Below are 10,977 nucleotides of genomic sequence, written 5' to 3' on the forward strand. Positions count from 1 at the left end.
TACATCCATTCTTGTGATTTTTGCCCTTGTTTTTTTTATTCAAATCAAAGTTTCATTTGAATATTTGCTATTCTATTTTAGTCAGTATCCCTGATTTGTAAAATGAATAGGAGAACTCAATAACATACTGTAGAAGGCACAATGAAATGGATTTTTCTTTCCTCAGTGGATTTGTGGAAGACCTGTCCTAGCTTTTGTTAGGTTATGTGGTCATGGTCCACTGCTATAAACTTAAGAGTTATTGCTTTAGACCTGTGTGCCTTTCTTGCTACCTTAATATCCTGCTAAAATAAACCACTGGGGCTATAAAGGCAGCCAGCAGTTAAGCCACTTTACAGGGGCAGCATGCAGTGCCTGTAAATCCAGCAGCAGTCATTATGTCTCAAAGCCTACTGCGACTGCATCAAATGAGAGATTTATGCTGTGATAATGACAACTTTTGTCTGGGATTTTTAAATCATTGAAGTTAGCCCACGTAGATCCACTTAAGAGTTTGACAGCAAGAGAGACCTCATTTAAGAGACCACCACACACTCAGATCAGAGGAATCTAAATGTCTTTTATAATATTTTTCAGGGCTAAATACTTTTAGTTCCTCACAGTTTTTAATTGTGGTGACATTTAGGGTTCTTTCACACTTCATTCCATTGCCTGGTCCGAACACGAGTTTGAGTGCTCCCCCCTGCCCCCCCTGGACGGTGTTCACATTTTATTATTTGAGTCCGAACTGCGGTACGTTTGCATCATCAAAGCAGTAGCTTGTTGCCCGTTAACGTTTTTTTAACTTTTGGTTTCGTTTTAAAAGCGTCAGAACATTATGGCACTTGTGTATATCTGCCGCAAATGTACTGCAAATGTTCTAAAGAACACGGGAGTCCATTTCTGCTGAAGGTGAGCATTCTCACTGCTTGCATTGCATCAGTCACACTTGTCAGGAGTGTGAAGAAACACCCAGTTTTATCTTATCATACGTCATCAATAACGGTTCACTTCTGCGAATTAGAACAATTGTGTTCATATCAGCAGTGATGCATACTGAAGTTCACATGAACTGTACCCCAGACCACTCTTTGCGAGTTCGGTAAACAGCGTTCACATCATCCAAATGAACTGAACTCTGACGTCAGTCAAACCTGGGTGCAGCAACAGTGCTTGTATAAAGCATCCTTAAATTCGTCTTTGTCTGAAAAATTTTCTGTGATTTGTTTATTTTTGAATGTGCGATTGTTAATGACGTAAGTGTATTTCATATGTTATGTTGGTTACAGCACAAGCCATTTATAGTATACCGAGATATCTGTAATGTATCATATCATGCAAAATAAAATCCTACAGAATTGGAAAATTTAAATTTGTCATGCTAGTTGTGTAATGAATTTCACACATTAGGACATTACGCCAATATGACATGCACTACTATGGCCAAAAGCATTGAAGATGCCTTTTGAATATCGATACAGATATCCTTATTCAGTTTGGTATATTTCAGTCATAATGTATATTTTGGACACTTAAAATAAATTCTCTCTCTGAATCAGCACATAAGAGTAATTTGTTTCAGGAATCAAGCTATACTGTTTTTGCTGTGTTTTATATTTTTTAAATATAATTGGTTTATAAGAGTCATTCATTTGTAAATCGTACTATATTGGTCATTTTGTTTGTTTGTTTTTGTGCAGCGAGTGAGGACAACTCAATAGAAAGACACTTCTTGCCATTGAAATTCTTTACTCACTACAGTACACTGGACTTACTGGCATAGCCAAATCTGTTTATTAGAGGGTGTCCACTTACTTTTGGTCATTTAGGGCAGGGGTTCCCAACCTTTTTTTGTCTGAGACCCCCTTTTTCCCAAGAAAATATTTTAGGGCCCCCCTTCACATTTAATGATATTATCGCTCTTGTAAGCTTGCAGCAAGGATGACAAAATATGTTGTTTTCAAACAAACGGTATGTTTACTATAAACAGATATGTTTATGCACAAATAATAGCCTATAATATTGAAAATACAATAACAAAAACATTAGTAGGCCCTTTGTAATTTAAAAATGTAAGCCTAGGAGTAGCCTATAAATTTGCCCTATTTTAAATGCAATAAAAATAAAAAATAAGTATTCACACTTGTGTGTAGGTAAAAAAAGAATGAATATAGGCTATTACTAAATGACTTCTGTCTGGGGCCTCAATACTTGCATGTTATTTGTGAGGCTTTATTTTTGAGGCTTTTGGCGCTATAGCGAGTGATAATAAACTTGCGTTTATTAACAGAATAATGCGTCTTTCGGAAGAACATTGTAGCCGGAACTACTTCTCTCTCTGTGTGCGTCTATGACGAGTCACGCAGGTACTGGGCTACTCCGCAGCGGCAGCGATCCGAACCAGGGTAAAATAGTCCCAATGTAATCACTTATTATAGGTGTACCATAGTGATTCAGGATAAGACAAAAACACGGTTTGGAAAATGGATTCATGATGAACTCGCTCATTATATAAATTTTGAACAGAAAAAAAGTTAAGGACTTTTATTTAATGCAAATTGCTCAAAACTTTTCAAAATAAGACGCGACCCCCCACAGAGCTCGCTGAGGCCCCCTTGTGGGCCGCGACCCCCCTGTTGGGAACCGATGATTTAGGGTACTTAACATCTGAACGTGAATCCCTTGGCATTACATTTGTGTCAAACATGCATATTACATTGATGTTTTCTTAAGAGAGTGGCTGACTGAGGAGAGCAAATCTCATCTCTAAGGCGGTTTAATTGGGTTGCATGTTTTTAATCACTCTTATATTCTTCAATCAAATTAGGCCTAGGCTTTTTTTAAAAATGTATTCTTGAGTCAGAGAGGCCAAATCATAATGTTTTGTTTCCCTGCATTTGCACTGCACAATATGAGAAAATGAAATTCACAGAATTAAACATTTAATCATTTATTTTAATTTTGTGATAAGGAATTCAAACAATGTGAAAATGTGCTTTAAAATTAGACAGCTTGAGGCCTGGATGAGATAATATAAAAACAAAATCAGCGCAAGACAACATTAATGTAACTGTGGTTGTGGAAATGAACACACTAAATATCTTTACTAAAGATATATTTATTGAATATTCACATTTTCCCCCCTTCAGTTTATCTTCTCATAACACTGTCTTTCAAAAGGCCTTTGTCAGCACTGCAAGAGATGTTCAGAGAAAAAGACAAGGGAAGAGGGTACAATGACCGTTTCTCATGGCCTGATTAATTAGTTTGAAGTTATCCATGAAAGCAAGACAATGATAAGAGAAGGAACAAATAAAAGTCAATTACAGCTCTCTCCCTCATCGCACAAAGACTCAAAGTTGAAGAAGGCTTAATGCATTTTTCTGCCTGAGAAGGTTGATTTAGTTACTTTGTAAAGTTGTTTTACATCATACCCTTGTCATACAGCAGTGGTCAAAAACAAAACCAGCACGATAATCACTCATACTATTTTATTCACTGGATTTCTTCCTCTTCAAAGAACCAAGGTCACTCACAGCTATCATAAAATTCATTCAAAAACAGGATGTGGCTCAGGATAGTTGCTAGTTTGGGACTGTTCTGTATGTGTGCCATCAGCCAATCACCTTTGCCATAATGTAGGCTATTTTTCCTGTGGCTCTAGAGGAACAATTTTGCATCCCATTAAAAAATGGGGGATTTTTCTGCTTAAACTTCTAAGCTGTGATTCACATCTCTACACACTACTGACAATAGACGTTGGAACTTCTTTGCCCATGAAATTTCGCTAATGTGACTGCACCTTTAGTCACATACCATTAACAAAATGGGAATACCAGCATATAGATTTCTCCAGGTATGACGGACCTCTTTGGCCTTCATACACAATAAACCTCCACAATACTCCTCTCACTATCAAGCTTGCATATAACTCGGTTTTGCTTCTGCTGCAACTCTTGTTTTCACCACCACCTTCTGACCTGATGGAAAGTGTTTTTCTATAAATACCCTGACAGCTGGCTGGTGCTGTCTAATTAAGAATTGATCAGGCTGTGAATACCTCACAGGTCCTTTTTGAATCCCCACCTGAGCCATCTCTGCATAGTCACATTCAGAGCTTCTAGGATTGAGAAAGATCAGAAAAATAGTGACAAATACAGAGTTAAGACCTCATTCGTCATTCATCACATCAAAAACAGCCTCTATCTTTTAGATTATCCTCAGTCTTTGAGTGGAATCAATACTCCACAATCATGGACTTGTCCATCTGTTGTCACCAAATTGTCTGTCTTTGATTCCAGTCTCTGTTCTTTCATCATTTTTTTCCCAGTTTTCTATAGTGGGCTCTTTGAAAGAGAAGTAACAGGTGAGATTAATGTGTTGCTGCTAGTGGACATGCCATAAACCTACCTCCTCTACAGGGGTGTCAAGAAAGCTTCAGGAAAGCTTCACCACGTCATTGGACTTTGCTGTCATGGTGGTAATTCACTGTCAATTGTCAACCAGGATCTGTTCCTCTCAGACTTTATTCCAGTTGGTTTTGGTGGCAAAATGTCACAGCTCAACTGCTCTATCTCTTTCTCTGAGTTGGAATTAATACCGTTGCTTTGGTTTAGACATGTCTCGAAAGTTAATTACCTTGCTGAATTATGGAGAGGTGCTCTAGCCACCTGCATTAATCAAGAAATGTTCCAGATTTAATGGCTAATCCTGTTAGAACATATTACTTCTTACATGTGCCAGTCATCTCCTACATTCATGCTCTGAGTCACATTTATATTGATTTACAGAATATGAACAAACCCATTATGTAAAGCTTTACGAAGTCAAATACCAATAGGAATACCAGTTTACCCAAAAATAACAATTCTGACATCATGTTGTTCTAACCTTGTATGACTTCTTGTGTGGAACACAAAATAAGATATTTTGATGTTTAAACTGTTCTTGTCAATACAGTTAAAGTCAAGGGGGTCCAAAAAAAACAAACATTGGACCCCACTGACTCATTGTATGGACACTTTTTTTCTTTTTTCAGAAGTCACACAGGTTTGGAAAAGGCATGCATGTGAGTAAATGATAGCAGTTTTTTTTTTTTTTTTTTTTTTGGCAAAAAGATATTGTCCTCACAGTTGGAATTGGAGGGAACATTGGTGTTGTTATAACAGAAATAATGAAACGGACGGATTGAAAGGGCCAAAGATAGATATGTCATTACATGAGAAAGGGAGGAAGAGAGGCACAGCCTCATTAGACTGTCTGGGAAGCCGGCTCGCAATTGTGACCCTGAAAAGGACGCAGGTGAGAGTGCTGCTTTTAATGACCAGAGTCTGTGATGTTACCTGTCGACAATATTTTGGGCCTGGAGAAAGCTATTAGGTTGAGGACTGAGAGGAAAGCGAGCTTTGTGAGCTACTAGTGTTTATTTCATGTTCATCAGAACAGAAAGAATTTGTGTGCAGGGCTCATTTTAATCAGATTTTTGCTTTCTTGCCATTTGCAAACTTAAATCATGGAAGTATTAATGATTTGTTCTGGCAAATACACGTATTTGCTTTGTTTTATTTCAAAAACAGCCTTTATAGAAACAACAACCAGAGTATGAAATTAAAACCCACAAACCAGCTAGTTGTGCTGTTTAACTAAAAAAGAAAAAAGAAATGAAAAGAAAAAGAAAACGGTGAAATGGAGACCACAGTTCTCTCGCTCTCTTTCTCTCTAAATGATATAATTTATATATTTTAATTATACTATTATAATTGATTTTGCACCATGGCAACAGGGGTTGTATGTTCCAGAAATGTTTTGAAATGACTACATATAAGCTCTGTTTTAGGCAGTTACCCAAGAATCGGCATTCAAATTAAGCTCCTGTGAATGAGAAATCTTATTTATCTTTGGTGCTTACACTGTGCCGAAGCTTGTGGAAATACTCAAACATTTGCTTTGATTTCTGTCAGTAGACATGGATATTGACAGAGTGTGGCAGATGCTTCACCAATGCAGAGTTTTTATATCGTTCCAAAGCGAGGCCTGACATTTCTTAGATATTGTCTGTGCTCTTTAGATTTCATCTTACTCATCTTTTATTTTTTCTACATACATATACTGTTGAATTTAGTTGATTTGACAGATTATTCATTTTCAGAAGTGTTATTCATATTTGAAAGACAAATCCAACCATAAAAACAGGAAAGATTTTGTTATTGAGACTCGTGATCTGTGTAGGGCCCTATGAAATCCGTTTTATTTTTTCTCAAATTCCGTTAATTTTTTTTTCAAATTCCGTTTTTTTGGATTTATTTTCAGCCCTTTCGGATTTTTCGGATTTGCTTGTTTTCTTTTCACTTCTAAGCAGTATTGACCTTTAAAAATTCCGTTACACAAACTCACAATTCAGCTTTTTTATTTAAACTGTTAATATATTCAGCAAAGCACATTCAAAATTCTCAAAAATTCAGCCAAACCTTCAACAAATCTCTGGCCAAAAATAACAGTAACATGAAGGTAACAGTTACAAGGTAGGATTGATGAATATTAAATTATAGATTAAATGCAGCCATGCTGCAGGGAGACAGAAACATTGAAACAATGATATGTGCCTGACAGAAAGCCAACACAATGACATATTACAGCCTAAAAGTACAGTGTTAACCCATCATCATCAGTGACTCCACCCATGTAAGCAAAAAAAGATAAATTACTGACATTTACAAATACAATGCACATTAGCTTATTTTTTATTATTTATAGTAAAATTCGGTCCGATTTTCCCGTGGTGTCTGTCGTTGCTATGCAACCATGCACTGCGCTCTCCAACAACAAAGAAGTTTTAGTAGCTAATAGATTTCCACCACCGAGAAACGCTTGCTGTAGCTCTGCTACAAGATTTATTTACGGAGAAGAGAAAAACACCCGTAGTGTTTGTGGTGCACCCACATCCTTTATGTTGACTGAGCTTTCAATGTTGTTACGGAAAGGGTGAAGTTGATATTTTGGTTCTCGTCACATGAACTGCGGTGCGCTTGCGGCATTCTGAAAAGTTTAGGTGTTTTCATCTCGCTGCGCCTGGAAAAAACGAGCGCGTCGCTTCAATTATGAGCGCGCTAACCGCGCGCCTACATTTGAAATGACGAACTTGAGCGCGCAAAAGACACGACATGTGAACGGCCCCTTGACGAGCTCGCTTCGACATTTTTTTCTTTACGCGGAACGTAAGGACGTATAGTTACTAGGCAACATGTTTAACAATGCCATTTGGCCACAGTTTAGGTAGAGACCTTTCTACGTTTGTTGTTTTAAACTGAAAAAATGAGAAGGAAGTTTTAAAAAAAACTTTTATTTAATATGTCAACAAAATATGCAAATTCTGTGCGATTCCGCGCGTATAAGAGAATTCCGTTTTCATGTGTAAATTCCGTGATTCCGTCCGCGTTTTCCGCATCACGGAAATCATAGGGCCCTATCTGTGATTGAGTGGCTGTCTGTTTAACTTTTGCTGGTCCATATGAGCCAGATGACTCATGCTTGGGTATCGAGTATCGAGAATCGATTGGAACCGGGACTAGCTTTGCGATTTCCCCGGAATCGTTCAAAAGTTTTAATTTCGATTCCTAATTTTCGATTCACAGTCCGCCGACCGGAAGAAGAATCCGCGGTCTAAGTTATTAGTTAAGTTAATTTCTCTTCAAACTTTTGTTTTTACGCGCGTCAATTTCGCTCTTGACGCGCGAATTAACACAAAGTGGTCAAGCGTATAACTAGACGCGGCAGGCGCGAATTTGTCCGGTGTGAACGCACAGTCATTGCAAGTCATTTCTAGCCCTATTCTGAACTGAAGTAACTACTTAATCGATTTCAAACTGCCAAATGTTAACTCGCTGAACACTGACAGCTGTAGCCTACTTCCCCAGATTAGTTAAACATTTGTAAACTGTAACGTACACACGGCATGGTAAATGCGTGTATTACTATGGATTATGCTAAACAGTGCGAACCGATACATTTTATGAGACGCTGTGTGAGTTGCCTTATTAACTCACAGCGTCTCATAAAAATTATTCAGAGCAAACAACCCTGACGTTAAACCTTAAAAACATACTTAAATGATGTTTTCTTGCAAGTTGCAACCATATTCTCTCGTCCTCTGCTCGTCCGTTTGAAAACTGCGCGCGATGCCGGCGAACGAAAAAAAAAAATTCATGAAAACACATGAGTGTAAACAACCTTATTTAGCCTATTTTACCTGATAGCCCATTTTAGCTGTGAAAATAGCAATTGATGGAGAAGGTCAGACTATTTCCTTCAGAAAGACCGTTGGTTAGCTAGCTCATTTAAAATATCCTGAAATTTTTTGTTTAAAATAGATTTGATATTTATATTGTAGTTGAAAACAGCCCTGTGAGAAATTCATAGTAAAGTTCATAAAAAGTAAAAAGTTCATAGAATTAAAATTGATCTAAACTTTTTTGACCCTGCCTCTTAAAATAATCGGAATCGAGAATCGTTAGGAACCGGAATCGAAACCAGGAATCGGAATCGGAATCGTTCAAATTCAAACGATACCCAACCCTACTCATTGTGTTTAAGTCTTGATTGTGCACTCAGGGTATATGTTAAGAAGGGTGTACATACGTTGATACTTATTGATTGGTTGCTATTACATTTTGTTCAAAATACATAATTCTAATGGTATCATTGATGTTTAAGGCATTTAGTTTCAGCTGATTTCTGCTTTGTTGACATGGAAAGATGGTCCATTTGGTCACCTGAATGTGCTGAAAAAGGCAGTGTATCTTTTTCCAGAAGGTGCCATTTTGCATTCCAGTCAGCTTGTAAATGTTCTTGGGTACATGGTGTAACTTTCTCTTTCTTCCAGTTTTGCTCTTCCCTTTTCATACGATTTAAAGTCGATACAAAATCCTCATAGACATAGCAGGGCCACATGAGAGGCTTTAGGAGATATAAATCTGACTCTTTCATGGCTGCCTCTCTCAGGAAATGTGCATACCAGAGTGAAGAAAAGGCTGAAGGAAAAAAAGGTGTGAGAACAAAAGCTTCTAGTGATCCTTCGTTGTTATTTTTTATTTTTTTGCCTCTTTCGGTGTAAACAATGAGACAACGATGGCTTTTCAGAGCCACTCACCTCAGGAAGAGATAAAAAATATGTTGCTTTTTAATGAAATGCAACATAGGAGGTTTAATTTACTACGATGAAGGTTGTCGTTAATTAAATGATGTAATCAAGAAGCAATTATGAAATCATGTTCAAAATGGCTGTTACTGTGCATTGCAGTTACAATCTATATAATGTAAAGGGCAACTTAAACATATTTTTGTGGATGTTACAATCTTTTCAAAAAGATAATTTGTAGTTCTACCAGTAAATGAAGTATTTTTTCAGCTTTCACCATTTTTTCATGAGACAGTGCCTCTGAAAGTTTGGAAACACTGTTAGCAAAGTCTGGTTTTGGATAATATCAGCATAAATTCTCACCATTTTGTAATGCTTTTACATTGATGAGTGGCAACCCAAATAAAACAAATATAAAACAATATAAAACTGATTTCAGAACATGGAAACCCTGCTGAAAATAAAGCTGGTTTTCTGGCTGGGAGACCATCGGTGCATCCCAATTCGCATATATCCGTCCTAAATAGTATTCGAAAATAGAATTAGTACATCCCAAAACGTAGTATGTTGAAATTAGTGTTCCAAAGATACCCGGATGGTCTACTATTTCCGGTCAGAATCCGAAGTGCAGATCGATGCGCATTCTAACGGCTAATATTGCCCACAACCCATTGCGCGTTGGACGAGGATTCGGTTAGAACTACAAACACGAGTGAAAAGTGTTTAAAAAAAAAAAACTACAGACAGGGAGGACGCCCGAGTCCGGCGGTTATGTAGAGAGGTTTAGATAAAGGGGTTTGAGTGATTAATAATTTATTTATTCAATGTTGTCTACATTATATTGCATCTGCAGCAGCATTGTGAACTTTTGTAAAGATACGTTTAGCCATTAACATTTAAATGCATCATTATATTCAAATTGCTAACACACGAGGAGTCTCCGCATGAAAGACCCACGACTGACAGATGAACGTGCAACTACATTTTTCTCCGAAATGGTAGGAAATTAAATTAGATTTTAAGTGATTGGATTGGATTTTAAGTGTGACAAGATGATTGACAGGGCAGTTTACGGTGACAGGATGCACGCGACAGATCTGTCCTTTTAAGATGACGAAGTATTATGTCCCAAAGCTTGCCTACTCTTTTGCTACACACTCAAAAGTATGTACTTTTTCTTCACAAAAATACTTTTAGGGCGTATATAAGTAGGCGAATTGGGACGCAGCACATCTTTAGGCAGGCTGGAAGACAATCTCCAATCAACTTAAACCAGCTAAAACTAACAAACCAGCTTAGATTAGTTTATGCATTATTTTTTCAGCTGGGAAGTACTAAAGGTAATTATAAACCGACTCTAACTGTATACTATGTATATAGTCATGTTCTGTTGTGTAATAATCTAAGGTGTGTGGACCCAGTAATCTTCAAAAAAGAAACTGTATATATGTAATGAAAAAAACATTATTGCTCTTCTTCAATCATAATTGCTAGTCATTTTAATGCATTTATCAGGAAATACATTTGAGATTGTCTGAAATCTAGGGGGTGTTTCCAGACTTTTGAAGAGCAGTGCATGTCAACTGAGTGGATCTGTCGCCTCAAGGGAGTTCATGCTGCTCCAGAGGCCGAGTGCCTGGGGGGCCACTCTCATCATTAGAGCACTATGGGAACTCTCTAATGGATTAGGGTTACAGGGGCAATCTATGGAAGTACAGCTATCCAGGCAGAGCTGTCAGCAGAAAGCATCTCACTCCCTGAGGATTCACTCACCTATGTGACTCTGGGTCTCTTCATATTCCCCTAGGTTTGTCATCGTTTTACCTGACCAGTTCATGCTTCATCCATGAAAATAGCACTCTGCG

General features: G+C 37.6%; 1 long non-coding RNA gene across 1 annotated transcript; it reads right to left on the reverse strand.

The window, feature by feature from the left end:
• Positions 1-6,249: 6,249 nt before the first annotated feature.
• LOC309482861 lies at positions 6,250-7,461 on the reverse strand. Its single transcript, XR_014200404.1, has 2 exons — positions 6,954-7,461; positions 6,250-6,855 (listed from the first exon to the last, which is right to left on the reverse strand). It is a non-coding gene; the product is annotated as an uncharacterized lncRNA (long non-coding RNA).
• Positions 7,462-10,977: the final 3,516 nt, after the last annotated feature.

Source organism: Leuciscus leuciscus (assembly GCF_965113295.1).
Source record: "Leuciscus leuciscus genome assembly, chromosome: 19".
Classification (NCBI taxonomy): Eukaryota; Metazoa; Chordata; class Actinopteri; order Cypriniformes; family Leuciscidae; genus Leuciscus; species Leuciscus leuciscus.